This window comes from Pleuronectes platessa, chromosome 23 (genome assembly GCF_947347685.1).
Source record: "Pleuronectes platessa chromosome 23, fPlePla1.1, whole genome shotgun sequence".
Lineage (NCBI taxonomy): Eukaryota > Metazoa > Chordata > Actinopteri > Pleuronectiformes > Pleuronectidae > Pleuronectes > Pleuronectes platessa.
The window spans coordinates 1418606-1431764 of record NC_070648.1 but is presented as its reverse complement, the minus strand read 5'-3'; the positions used below and the strand labels follow the sequence as shown (position 1 = coordinate 1431764).

General features: G+C 47.0%; 1 long non-coding RNA gene across 1 annotated transcript in view; it reads left to right on the top strand.

Moving 5' to 3' along the window:
* The window catches only part of LOC128430064 (uncharacterized), a 69511-nt gene that overhangs the window by 34714 nt on the left and 21638 nt on the right, over nucleotides 1-13159 (top strand). The window contains exon 3 of the long non-coding RNA XR_008333944.1: nucleotides 9569-9679. This is a non-coding gene — a long non-coding RNA (uncharacterized LOC128430064). The remainder of the gene's footprint in view (nucleotides 1-9568; nucleotides 9680-13159) is intronic.

Genomic DNA, 13159 nt, shown 5'->3' with positions numbered 1-13159 from the left:
CCACTTCCTGCATATTTGCTGTAATCTGTGCGTGTGTGGGCTCCATCCCCCCCCCCCCCCCCCCCCCTGTCTCCCTCTTGTCTCCATCTGAGCCTCTCATTAGATTTGAAAACCCTTAATGAAAAACAAACAGGATGGAGAGCACCTTCTCTCTCCTCCTCCTCCTCCTCCAGCCTCCATTTTCTCTTCTCACTCCTCACCTCATCCTCTCCTCCTCCTCCTCCTCCTCCTCCTCCTCCTCCTCCCGTCTCCCTCCTACGCCCCTCTCCCCTCACCTCTGCAGTGGCTCCGTCCTTTTCTGTTTTTTCTCCCACTGTGAAATCCACCATTTGGGGAAGAGGGAGGAGGAAAGAGAAAGAGATTCAAAACAGAAAGCAAAGTCTGCAGCACCTGCCTTTACAAAATGGCTGCAGACGTGATGGGATAAAGTCATTTTGGGGAATGCCGGGGACATCTTCCATCGGGTGGGGGGGGAGTGGATACATCTGTTGAGACGTGAATGAATTCTCCTTCTGCATCTCATCATCCCTTCTTCTTTCCTTCCTCCTCTTCCTCTCTCATCACCTGTTTCCCGTCTCTCTTTGGCTGCTCATACTGAATCAGTCTGAGACAGACGGTGTTTGGGGGTCTCCCCTAGAAGCAGGAGATTAATGGAGATCACACACTTGAATTCAAAAGAACACACGTGTGTGTCCTGCCACACACACACACATGTCCTGCCACACACATGAAAGGACTCACTCTTGTGACTTTAATCATGCACTTTTCTGTGATCTTCATCTTCTCGTCTCTCTTCAGCTCTCGTTGCGTCAAGCTCAGCATCTCCCCCCCTCCTGTCACTGCACTTTGATTGTGATTAACATGAGCTTAACCCAGTGTGTGTCTGCTGTGTGTGTGTGTGTGTGTGGAGTTTGTACTCGGCACAATGAAAACACATGTTCAGTTGACGCCGTATTTGAAAGTCCACATTCTTCTAGTGAATCATAGACTGAGTCTCCACTTCCTCCCACTATCCAGAAATGAAGCCATTATTGGTGTCCATGTCCCATCCTCTAACATGGAGTGGGTGGGCTTTGACACGTCATAATTGACAGCTGAGACTGACTCATGATTGGTCGAGCACATGTATCGACGGGCCCTCGTCACCGCGGCTCTAACAACAATCTTTATTTAGTGTGTATGCCAGAATCAACCACCAGGGGGAGATCAAGAGGCTTTGGCTTCACGTTTTCGGAGCCATTGTGTCGTCACTGAGCTTCAGACTTTGTGTTAAACTTTCTTGGGTCAACTCCTCAAGGTGGTTGATGAATCTTTAATCCCGATTCCCGGACGCGTGTCACCGGCGGCTTCACAAGAAATCAAGACATCTCCCCTGATGAGCTCCTTCCCGTCCTCTTGAACTTCAGCATCCCATAATTCTCCGTCAGCTTTTCAGTCGGGTCGTTGGAGGTGAAGCTCAGATGATGTTCAGCTGCTCTGAAGGTTCCTCCGACATCCTGGACACGGCTATTTCAGCAATTTCAGTTTTTGGTTTCAGAGAATGGAAACTCACTGACAGCCTGAAACTTGTCCATTTCTACACGGACATATAAATATAAATATATAATATATATATAGAAGGTGCCCAGAGGTGAATTCTGAAGAGCAACTCAGAGGATTGAGAGGTTTTGAGATGAAGTTTCAAGAGCTTCATTTTCAGTCTGGCTCTTACTCTACATTCTCTATTGATTCCAATTAATTCGATTTTTGCATATTTCCCAATCGCAAATGTAGGAAATGACACGGTAGCATTTCCCCAGTCACAGTTATCATTGATTGGACTTTGTGTAAATGAGGTGTTGGGTATTTCTCTTATTATTTCTGTTGCTTCAATTCTGGAAAGCCCATTGTGTTTTATTGTTTGTATGAAAACTAAAAACTACTTGATTAATCTTTGATGCAAGTCATTTAGTTTCCTATATGATCAAAGAAATCGACAGAGTCACTCACAGAAAGTCCTTTAAAGCCGGAACACGATTACTTGTGGGTGAGGAGGACTTAGACAAATTCAAACCCTGTGAGCTGATATCTGGTTGGACGTGCAGCTTCACACCCCTCCATGGGGGGGGGGGGGGGGGAACAAAGCATCAGGGAAGGAATGACTGCCGACCGCTCTCTGAAATGAAACGCTGTGATATGAGATTATTGCCGGGCCTGTGCTTTGATGATAACGTGAGCGAGGGACAAAGTCCACCCGGGAAAAACACACATTTCATGCATTCCTTGAAATGAGCACTGGGTTTCTCATGTTGTTGTGATTCCTGGACGCCGCTGCAGCTCAGAGCTCAGCTGTTTGGACGCTCGCTCGGGGAAATGGAGAAGGTGACACTGGGGCGGGGGGGGGGGGGGGGGGATGGGACGATAAACAGGAAGGGACACGAGATGCGGTGGAGAAATGACAGGGGTATTATTTAGGAGGAAGGACTTGGAAGATGGAGACGGGGTCCGAGGAATATTTAGGGACTGCAAGAGATTGATGGGCCAGAAACCAAGAGTGAGGGGAGGAGGAAGAGGAGGAGGAGGAGGAGGAGGAGGAGGAGGAGGAGGAGGAGGAGGAGGCAGATTTACAGGTGTCAGGTTTAATAGGAGTTTGAAAGATGAAGGACAGAGGTGCAGGAGAGGAGAGGAGAACAAGGTGTTTTCATTTCTTGGCTCAAACTCGTTAATAAAACTCTATCAAAGCATAAACAACATCAATAAAGGTCAAGACTTGAGAAAATGATGGATAGTTCCACAATATGACCTTTGTTCATAATTTCCAGACTTAGGAATCATTTGAAGATCCAGATGATGTGGACTGGTATCATGTGACCATTTGGCCTGGTCCCCCATAGTCCCCTGATGCTCCAGTCACAGTATCCAGGATTTGTTCCACCTTCTCTAACATTATAAGATAAACAAGGTTCTTGATGTTTTCACAGATGTTTCCAGAGTCTAATTCATGGGTCTGCAGTTTGATGCCTCTTGATTGAAACTGAGATGAGTGAATCTGCACTCTATCATTCTAGTTTATTCTGGATTGGACTTGTGAGTTGGCTCGATGAGCATCACCTGTTGTTCTTCTCTAAGAAACGTGTCCGGCTTGTTCTCCAGCTTGTTCTCCAGCTGCCCAGTATCCTCCAGTATCCTCCAGTATCCTCCAGTATCCTCCAGTATCCTCTGGGATCGTGTCCATGAAGGAAGGGCTTCACGGGTTGTGTCCAATCCAAAGATTCAGAGCCAGTGCAGGAAATGGGACATGACGACAATAAACCCTGAGGATCATGGGAAGTTTCTTGAGCAGCTTTGCTTTAGTTGCATTTCTTGATTTAATTTTACCAAAACATTAAGTTGTGCTGTCCTGCTCGTCCTCACCGTCCAATTCTGAGATCATAACACATCACTTTTATCTGAAACGTCTCTTGTGCATGCAGAGACACATTTCCTGAAACTTATTAAGCTCATTATGGGAGTAATAATTAAATCATTCATTAAACTAGATATTGAATTCAGTATTGAAACACAGGTCATGGTGAAAAGGCTTCGGTGAAAACGTTCAGTGTACTCCTGGCTCATTGTCCCCTCTGGGTTCTTCTTCACCTCCTCTGCAGGTTCTCTTCTCTTTTTATTTCTTTCTTTCAAAAACAAGACTAAACTTATTTTTGGTGCATGATTCTGTGTTTGAGCTCCTTGGTCAACACATGAATTTCAATACGTCTATATCGAAATATGACGAGTCTCTCAAGCCTTTTTCAGTCTTTCTCTCTGCCGGCTGCTCCCTTCTTCCTTTTCTATCTCTCTCTCTCACACACACACACAGACACACACACACACAGACACACACCCACGTGTTGTATGCTTGGATGCCTCCTCTCCCGTCTTCAACTGACTCATTCAAGCGCTTCCGACTTCATATTTATGCGTGTTTGTGAATGCACTTTCATTCACACACACACACACACACAAAAGGCTGGAACAAGGTTCAGGGAGAATATTATCAGTCCTGGTCAAGGCTGTAACAGCTTGGCACACACTCTCACACGCTCCAACACACACAGGCGCCGGTCAAAAGGCTGTAGCAGGAAGGAGAATATTATCTGCTCCAGTCGAGGGCCGGCAGCTTGACTCGCAGAAACACACACCGGCTCACAGAGACTCACACCGACTCACAGAGACTCACACCGGCTCACACAGACTCACACCGACTCACAGAGACTCACACCGGCTCACACAGACTCACACCGACTCGCAGAAACACACACCGGCTCACAGAGACTCACACAGACTCACACAGGCTCACAGAGACTCACAGAGACTCACACCGACTCACACAGACTCACACCGACTCACACAGGCTCACAGAGACTCACAGAGATTCACACCGACTCACAGAGACTCACACCGACTCACACCGGCTCACAGAGACTCACACCGACTCACACAGACTCACAGAAACACACACCGGCTCACAGAGACTCACACAGACTCACAGAGACTCACACAGACTCACACCGACTCACAGAGACACACACCGGTTCACAGAGACTCACACCGACTCACACCGACTCACAGAGACTCACAGAGACTCACACCGGCTCACAGAGACTCACACCGACTCACACAGACTCACACAGACTCACAGAAACACACACCGGCTCACAGAGACTCACACAGACTCACAGAGACTCACACAGACTCACACCGACTCACAGAGACACACACCGACTCACACCGACTCACACCGACTCGCAGAAACACACACCGGCTCACAGAGACTCACACCGACTCACACCGACTCACACAGACTCACACCGACTCACACAGACTCACACGACCCACACCGACTCACACAGACTCACACGACCCACACCGACTCACACAGACTCACACGACCCACACCGACTCACACAGACTCACACCGACTCACACCGACTCACACAGACTCACACTGCCACGTCTCCAGGAACTCAGATGACAGGACGCTGACTCACTCTCATTTCCTGGAGACTTCCTCGAACTTTAACCATATAACCCTCTGTAACCCTAAAGAGCATTTAAAGATGTGCATCATCAAACTCACTTCTTGTCCTCATAGGGAAGACAAGTCCCCACAATGTGCGTAAGTGTGTAGACAGATTCAGTTTCCATAACGCACACGAGGCCTCTCACCACTAATGGGGTCTGTTTTCTCATTAGGAGCAAGTCATTGAACACGATGACTTGGGTCATCCTGGCTTTTAATGGAGGAATAATGGACCTGGAGGAAGGCAGAGGGAGATAGAGAGAGTGAGCAGGAGGAGGAGAGAGAAGAGAAAGAGGAGGAGGAAGAACGAGGACGCTCTGACACAAGAAGAGGAGACGGGGAGAATAATGGTCTGACATGAAGTGTCCGTCTCGATGGGAGCTGGTGAATGAAGCTTAGTGGGTGACGGATGCTCTCGCCCCCCCCGAGCTGTCGGCGTCCCTGATCCCTCACGTCCTCCCTGCACTGACTCCATTCAGGGAGTTGGCAGGATGCATGATCAATAAAGGTTTTAAGGTTTTTTCAAATCAGCCCAGAAACGACAAGAATAATGAAGTCGCCTCGACTTTGGAAACTGCAGGACGGTAATTGCTCGTCCTGGCACAGGAAGTGACAGGTTGTTAGCAGCGGGTCTGAGGCTGGTCCCTAATGACGCCCTTTATATAGAACACGTTGTGTGCATCATATTTATGTGATTGTAAAACCACAGTGGGTTTTGCTTAGTCGACGATTCCTGAATGTAGTTTTGAATAATCACGTAACGGGTTCTGGTTGAATTGATTAGTTTGGTGATTTTAAACGGGATGAGGTCACAGCAGCAGCTTGTCCCAGAGAGGTTTTGAGTGAGGACAGAGCATCCTGGTGAGAGTCTGCACGTGTCCACACATGTCCGGCATCGAACCGTCGGGTTAACCATTCATTTTGCTGCTGTGAACTTCTCTGGGAGGAAATCCTGAGAGCTGAACACAGAGGTTAACTGGGAGGTCAGTATTGATTGCAAGCGAAGGGATATTCCCTCTTCCGTGTGTGTGCATTTGTGTGTGCATGTGTGTGCATGTGTGTGTGTGTGTGTGTGTGTGTCATGCTTTGCCGTTGAGTATAGAACCAGTATTGATTGTGCATTGATGATTCAAAGTAGGAGAAGCGATTCCCTGAAGAGCGAGCGTGCAATCTGCAGAAAGCTACTTGAGTGGACTCAAGTGTTTGCATTACTGTAATTGTGTGTGTGTTTGTGTGTGTCTGTGTGTGTCTGTGTGTGTCTGTGTGTGTCTGTGTGTGTGTGGTATATGGTGAAACTGTAGACTGGTGGGAAAACGATCCCATTGATCCGAGCATACAATCAGTGGAAATGTATTTACTGTGTGAGGAATGCTTCAGGTCCCGTCTGGGATCCAGCCCCTCGTCCGTCTCCTTCTTGGCCACGATCTATCCTCCCTCACTCTCTTCCTCTCCTTCTTTGTCTTTCTTCTGTGTGTCTCTCCGTCCTCTAATTAGGTTTCCACTCCTCTTCTTTCACCGTGTCCACTCGTCTCATTCTCCCCCCCCCCCCCCCCCCTGCAGATTCTCTCTTTAATGTAGATAAAAAAGAGAGATGGCCTCATCACATCCCTCGGCACAGCGGTTTTACTGTGTTGTTAATCCATATATATATATGTGAGGGGGGGGGGGGGGGGGGTGCTTGTGATGCACCTGGAGTAGAGGCTGTAACATTTCCCAGTGGCTGCCTCACAGGACGGCAGTGGTGCTGATTTAATTGTCCGTGCAGTCAGAGGTGCTGCTGGTGTTGTTACTGAGAGATGTAATTATACACAAACATGCCCTCGTGACGCCCGGACGGTTTAATATCTGTTCTCCAACATCTCCATTACTGACAATGCTGTTCCTGCACCTGAGATAAGGGCTGAAGAAGAGGTTTAAATAGAAAAGAGATATATTATTATGATATATGGCAGAGGTATCGGCCAATTGCTTCCTCTTGTAGAGGAGGACAGATGTTGTAAAATGAAGTGAACAGAAGAACAAGTAGAGAAGAGGCTGAACCTCTGCAGAACTGTCATTCACTACCCGAGGCGTCGGGGGGGGGGGGGGGGGGGGGGGGGGGGTTTCAGTCCCTGAAGTTGGACAGTCAGCAACTTAATTTGCATGGACACGAGATACAAGCACAGATGCTGCAGAAATCGAACACGCCCGTCAGTCTTCAGTTACAAGAGTGTGTTAGAAGGAGAAGATTAAAACAGTGAAGTACAAGAACTACACGCACGCACACACACATACATACACACACACACGTACACACACACACACACACACACCAGCCACTTTTCAATCCAGTCCCAGCTGCATCACCGCTCTGCGATAACCTTGAGGAAAAAGCAAATTCACAGACTCATTGTGATGGATCACTTTCCCACGAGCAACTTTTTAAATCTCCTCTCAACTTCAGTTACTGTTATTTTCTTGAGCTGAAATAGAAACAGAGTCTTGGGACTGAAGTGTGTAGAAGTGCCGTTTTGTGTAACGCTTTCTAAAACATGAAGAAACACTGATAGGAGGCCTGTAAGTTCCTGAAAGCCATCTGCTGTCCTCACACCTCCAGCTCATCTATTATGCAACTAATGTGACCTCAGCCCGAACTTAGATTTCCATAATTAAATGATGCAATACATCATAAATTAAACATCCTTCCCCCAAAAGTATAAACTTCCAGAGGCTCCACACAGAGTGTTTGGTTTTAACACAAGACTAATTACATCTCCATCGCTTCCAAAAGCAGAATCTAATCAAGTGAGATCATTGAGAGAGCGGCCCCGCAGCTCTACAGTGCTGCTCTACTGACGTCTCACTCCAACAACACTCAAGGCAGCCGAGCTTTCTGAGGATTTATTGTTTATTGTTTATTATTGTTTCAGCGGAGCCTTCTGATTGGTTCAAGGCACATTCCATTCCCACACTGCCCTGTAGAGGCAACCAGGGATCTAATTAGAGAATTAACAAACTCTATTAGTTACACTTTCTTTTGCTTTGTATTTATTAAGAGTAAACTTCTCAGCTTTTTTACCCCGGCTGGTTGTTTGAATGTTAAGCGCAGTTGTTATTATTTCCCGGGAGAAATAAAAGTCAAAAAGTCGCCTTGGAAAATCCTTGTGAAGTTCTTTCCCACAGGAGACAGAACAATATCTTTTATTCCGCTGGTCGGGCTTCGACCTACATGCTCCTGTTTCTAACGGAGCCTTCTTGTGATAATAGCGCGGGGGGGGGGGGGGGGGGGGGCGTCACAGCTGGACTCTGTTATTCAGCTTCCCGAGGCCGCTGACGATTAACTGGAAGAAAGAAGAGGAGAAGATTGGAGGAGGAGAACGAGGAGAGGGAATCAATATGTTTCTCTGTTTTTTTTCAGACGTCAATAGAAATACACAGTTTTCCAGTTATATGGGGACACACATGGATGATCAGACTTTCTTTAAATATATTTTCTTTGCTTGTTAGATTCTTGGCTCTAATCCGGGCTGGAGATTTGTCCTGTTTGTTTGTCTGTGAGCAGGACCTCTCCGGAGTGGCTGCACTGATTCCCATGAAACCGTGAGGGAGGCTGTAGCGTGATCGATGATCCGAAGCCGATGAGCATGAGTGGATGGCTGAAGGAATATCTTTCACTTCACCGCGTGCACCTTGACATTTCTCGTAAATTCCAATTCAATCGAGCCGCAGCAAATTGCTCACACTCATTAATATCAGTCTCAAAATAAGCCTGATTATGTATCATCTAGTTGAATGCATAATTGGGAATTCGGGTTAACATTATGGGCGTTAGCAATGTTGAATAAAATCTAAATGCAGAGAATGAGTCCCATCCTTCCACCAGGTCTCATGGAAATCCCTTTGGAAGTGATTCATTATTCATCCTGGTTATGAATTCAAACTTCATGGTGTCATGTTGTCAGCAGGGCCGACCCACAAACTGTGTAGAAGAAGGAAAATGAGCTTTGTGAGGCGTTGTGTTGTCGTCCTGTGAGGCGATGACTAATTCTCACACACGTCCTCCTTTCTGACTGATTCTGATTGACACAGTAAGTGGAGTGTGAAATAACCAGCGCTCCCATGAAAAGAGAAAAACATTCAACTGGAGCATAATGAAGAAACAATAAAACCATCACTTTGACGAAAGCAAATGGACACTTCATGTTCACGGTGATGGATTACCTCGGCCCGGGGAGGCTGGAGAAGAATGGGACGCTGTGAGTGGCTTCTTCTTCTGGGGGGGGGGAGAGAGAGCTGGAGATGTAGAGTTCCAGTTCCAAACTACACTACTGGAACCAGAGGGGAGCACAGGTCTTCAGTTCCAGCCAGAACTCAAATGACCTCCCGATAGCCAGAGTCAATACTTCAACGTCTAAACCTTCTCAGAACAGACCCCTGTATTTGTACTTTGCTCTAATCTACTTCTATAAATGATGTATTATGTGTTATCATCATCTTTTGGACACCTGCTGAAAGTCTAAATCCAAGTTCTCTTTGTTTCTGTTCCAGTTCCAGTTGGAGAATCTGTGTTTGAAAAGCCTCACGAATGCACCGAGAGCCCAGAGCAGCTCATCCAGAGGGGCTCGTTCCACATGAGGCACAAATCAGCTTTCAGCAAGGGTGAGTTCATTAGGACGCACGTTCGGCTGCTGAATTAGGCTACACGTGGTTTCTGTGTAATATCCATTTTGTAAACTGGGATTTAACCAACACACACGAGCTGTCAGCCGAGTGCAAGCGGCTCCTCGGAGGAGGACACCGGCATTCAGGGTTTTGTGGCACCATCTGTCCTCTAGCAGGAAAACTCCCACATGAGGACACGGACACACACAAAGGGACACACACAGGCAGACGTACAGTATGTTGAATACACTCTCATGTCCCCCCCCCCCCCCCCCCCCCCCCCCTCATCCACACTCACCATTGGATTTCCTAATTATCCCCTTAACAGCGGATGCTTGATTTCCCCTCTCTTCCTCCGCCTCTTTCACCTCTGTCTCCTCTCGGCCTCCCACTGCATCCGATAGTGTCTATTTAAAGGAATCGCCACACACACACACAGACACAGACACACACACAGACACACACACGTCTCTCCCCTCCCTCTTTGTTTGCCTGTCTCGCTCTTCAGCTCTTTTATTCTTGGAAAGTTGCGGCTTCCAACCAAGTTTGACATCTTCTCATTAATTAGCGTTTGTCCTCTGGCTGTTAGCAAAGCGCCGCCTGCTGATATCTGACAAGTGGGAGCTGGAGGAGTGTTCTCAAGGTTTTTGGTTGTTGACATGATGCTTCAGCTCGTAGACACAAGGCTGGATGCTACTCGCCCTCAAGGCCCTTAATACACAATAATATAGAGAAACACAACAGTTCCCACAACGGTAAAGCATTTGGCCAATTTGAAATTCTTCTTATCTTGCTCTTGCTCTTTATTTACTTATCTTCTGGAATTTTGTAGTAACCTTTTCGTTTTCATTTTTATTTATCTGCCGAAGCCACAAACCTTACCCCGAATTTAATTTAAAAACTTTAATCTTGAAAACTTTGATACAAAAACGTATTATTGTCATAAAACATCCCTCGAAGAAAGTGAGGGGTTCCAGAGGACCCTGGAACCAGTCCCAGGAGAACCCGGGTTCTCCCTCGTTCCCTCTCCAGCTCCCACGTGATGCTGAGACATGACGCTCGGGTCCACGAGGCTGCGATGACTGTGTCCTCGTATGGATTCAACACACTAACACACCGTGACACACATGTTTCCTCTCAGGGAGGAGGAGAGAAAGGTCACGTCTCCAGAGTTAATTAGTCTCTGCGGCCCTCAGGTCTGGAGGAGCTTCCCTCTCTCCTCACTCCTCCACAGCATGAAGGTCAGGGAACCTCTCTCTCTCTCTCTGTTAGTTCCCTCGTCTGTGTTCACGTTCCTGCGCCGAAAAGTTAGATCCCCTCATCACACAACCATGGAGGGAGTTCGCTAGTGTCTCTGATCCTGAAGCAGGAATCAGTTTGTTTTTGTGGGCAAGTAATTACTTTTCCAGTGTCGGGCTGAGGGGGGGGGGGGGGGGGGGGGGCTGTGTGTGTTTGGGTATGTTGGGCTGCAGGGATCAGCTGAAATGAAGTGAGATTCCATCTGATAAGAACAAGTGTGAGTCAGTGAACTTCCCCCGGGGGACAAACACACAACTTTCAAACGGATTACCTCTGTTCTGTGTCCTTTCAGCTTCTCGTCTCCTCCAGCTACTGATTTACTTTCTGGTCTGTCATGTTTTTTATTTTCTTTGTTTACCTGCGGAGACGATAGAGTTGAATACTCACCGGTTTAATCCTGTTTATTTCACACAAGTCGACGGCCAGAGAAATACTGAGGCCATGAGTCAGACCCACAACGTGCACATTGTTGTCGTATGAGTAATTTTGAATGGATAAAATTGCTGTTTCTATCTATTTGTGTGTTTTTCTGTTGTATTATTATGAGATTTTATTTAATGTGAACGTATGTGAACAGTATATAACCTACGAAATGGGGGGGGGGGGGGGTGTAGAGCTACATTGAAGGAAAACCAATCAGAGTATGTCAGTGTCAGCAGGTTTTTATCTGCAGCTGCAATCATGCACGACTTCAGAAAAATGTCCCTTTTACCATTTGCACACATTGTTGTGTCATGAATTTAGTTTTTAATGGATAAAGATAAGCTACCTAAAAACATGAATATACATTAAGTACAGGATATACGATCTAATCATGCACATATAAAGTTTCACAAAAAAATCGGTCACGTTCCCTTGTCGATGTTATTTTGAATTGACAAGTTTACATATTTATTATGGAAAAGATAATCTAAAATTGAAATCTCTCATGTACAGAAGCATTCAGACACATTCCAGACGTGACGAATGGAGCAACTGTGTTTATAATGTTCCCACAATTCAAATCTGTTAAGTCCTGAAGCTCTGTAGAAGTGTGTGATAGAGTCTCGAGGCTCTGTGGGAGCCGCTCTGAGCAACAGGCCTGTGACAGCCGTCGTTCTGAGGATTCTGAGAGCCTCAGGAGAAGAGATGTTCTCGTCTGATGAGACCAGAATTGAAGCCTTTGGGCAGAACTCCAAACGCTCTGCCTGGCAAGCACCGGGCACAGCTCATCACCTGGGAACACCGGGCCTGAGGTGGAGGGTCGGGGGGGGAGGGAGGGCTTGTTCTGTGTCGGTGCTTCTCGGGGTGAACGGTGAGAAAGTACTGGAAGTCCAACGCAGCCAATCACACAGAGGTCTTTGAAGAGAACCTGGGGTGTCGGTTCAACTCCCAGCTCGACACTCACCAGCTAGCAGGCAACCAAAAGGAAACGCCTGGCTCAGGGACAAGTCAGGGACCGTCCTCGATTGGTCCAGTGAAAAAGACGTGTTCCCCAAAGACCTTCTGCGGAGAAGTTTGCTTCTCATTCCTTAGAGAATCTCCACCGCCCCCTGGTGGCTGGCTGCAGTATGGCTCGTGAACCCTGCTTCCTCCAAGTTAGCCGATGGCAAATGAAGCTCAAAAGTTGAAGATCATGTTAAACCGATGTGTGTGTGTGTGTGTGGATTTTTAAATTAGTTATTTGACGCCATAAAAACGAGGTTAAACGTCGGGAGTGACAGCTGAGACCGGCTCGAGATTGGTTCAGCTTCTTTATGACACAAAATGGCGGCACGTGTATACGGAATAATTTGATAATGTCATTACTATTCAATATATGTCCTTGTAGTGTGTTACAGTACCGAGGTGGCCTCAGCTGTATTGAAGACATGAGATGATGCCTCCTCTTGTTTTCACATCAAAGCTCCCTGACATGAACTCTCACTTCATTCTATCAGAGCACGGTTTCTCTTCAACGTCTCCTTCTTCTTCACGGAAACATTTCACCACTTTAAACCAACAGCAACTGCAAAACGAGGGGAGGGGTCACGAGAGGCACTCGGGGGGTAAACTACTCTCTCGCTCGACACGGTTTTACTCTCTCACTCTTTATGTGAGAGCTACAGCGAAGGTTAAAGAATCCACTCCATCCCGTGATTGACTCTTTTCCACCAGTGAAGGATAATCTGCTCTGATCCGTTGACTCCCACTCGGCAG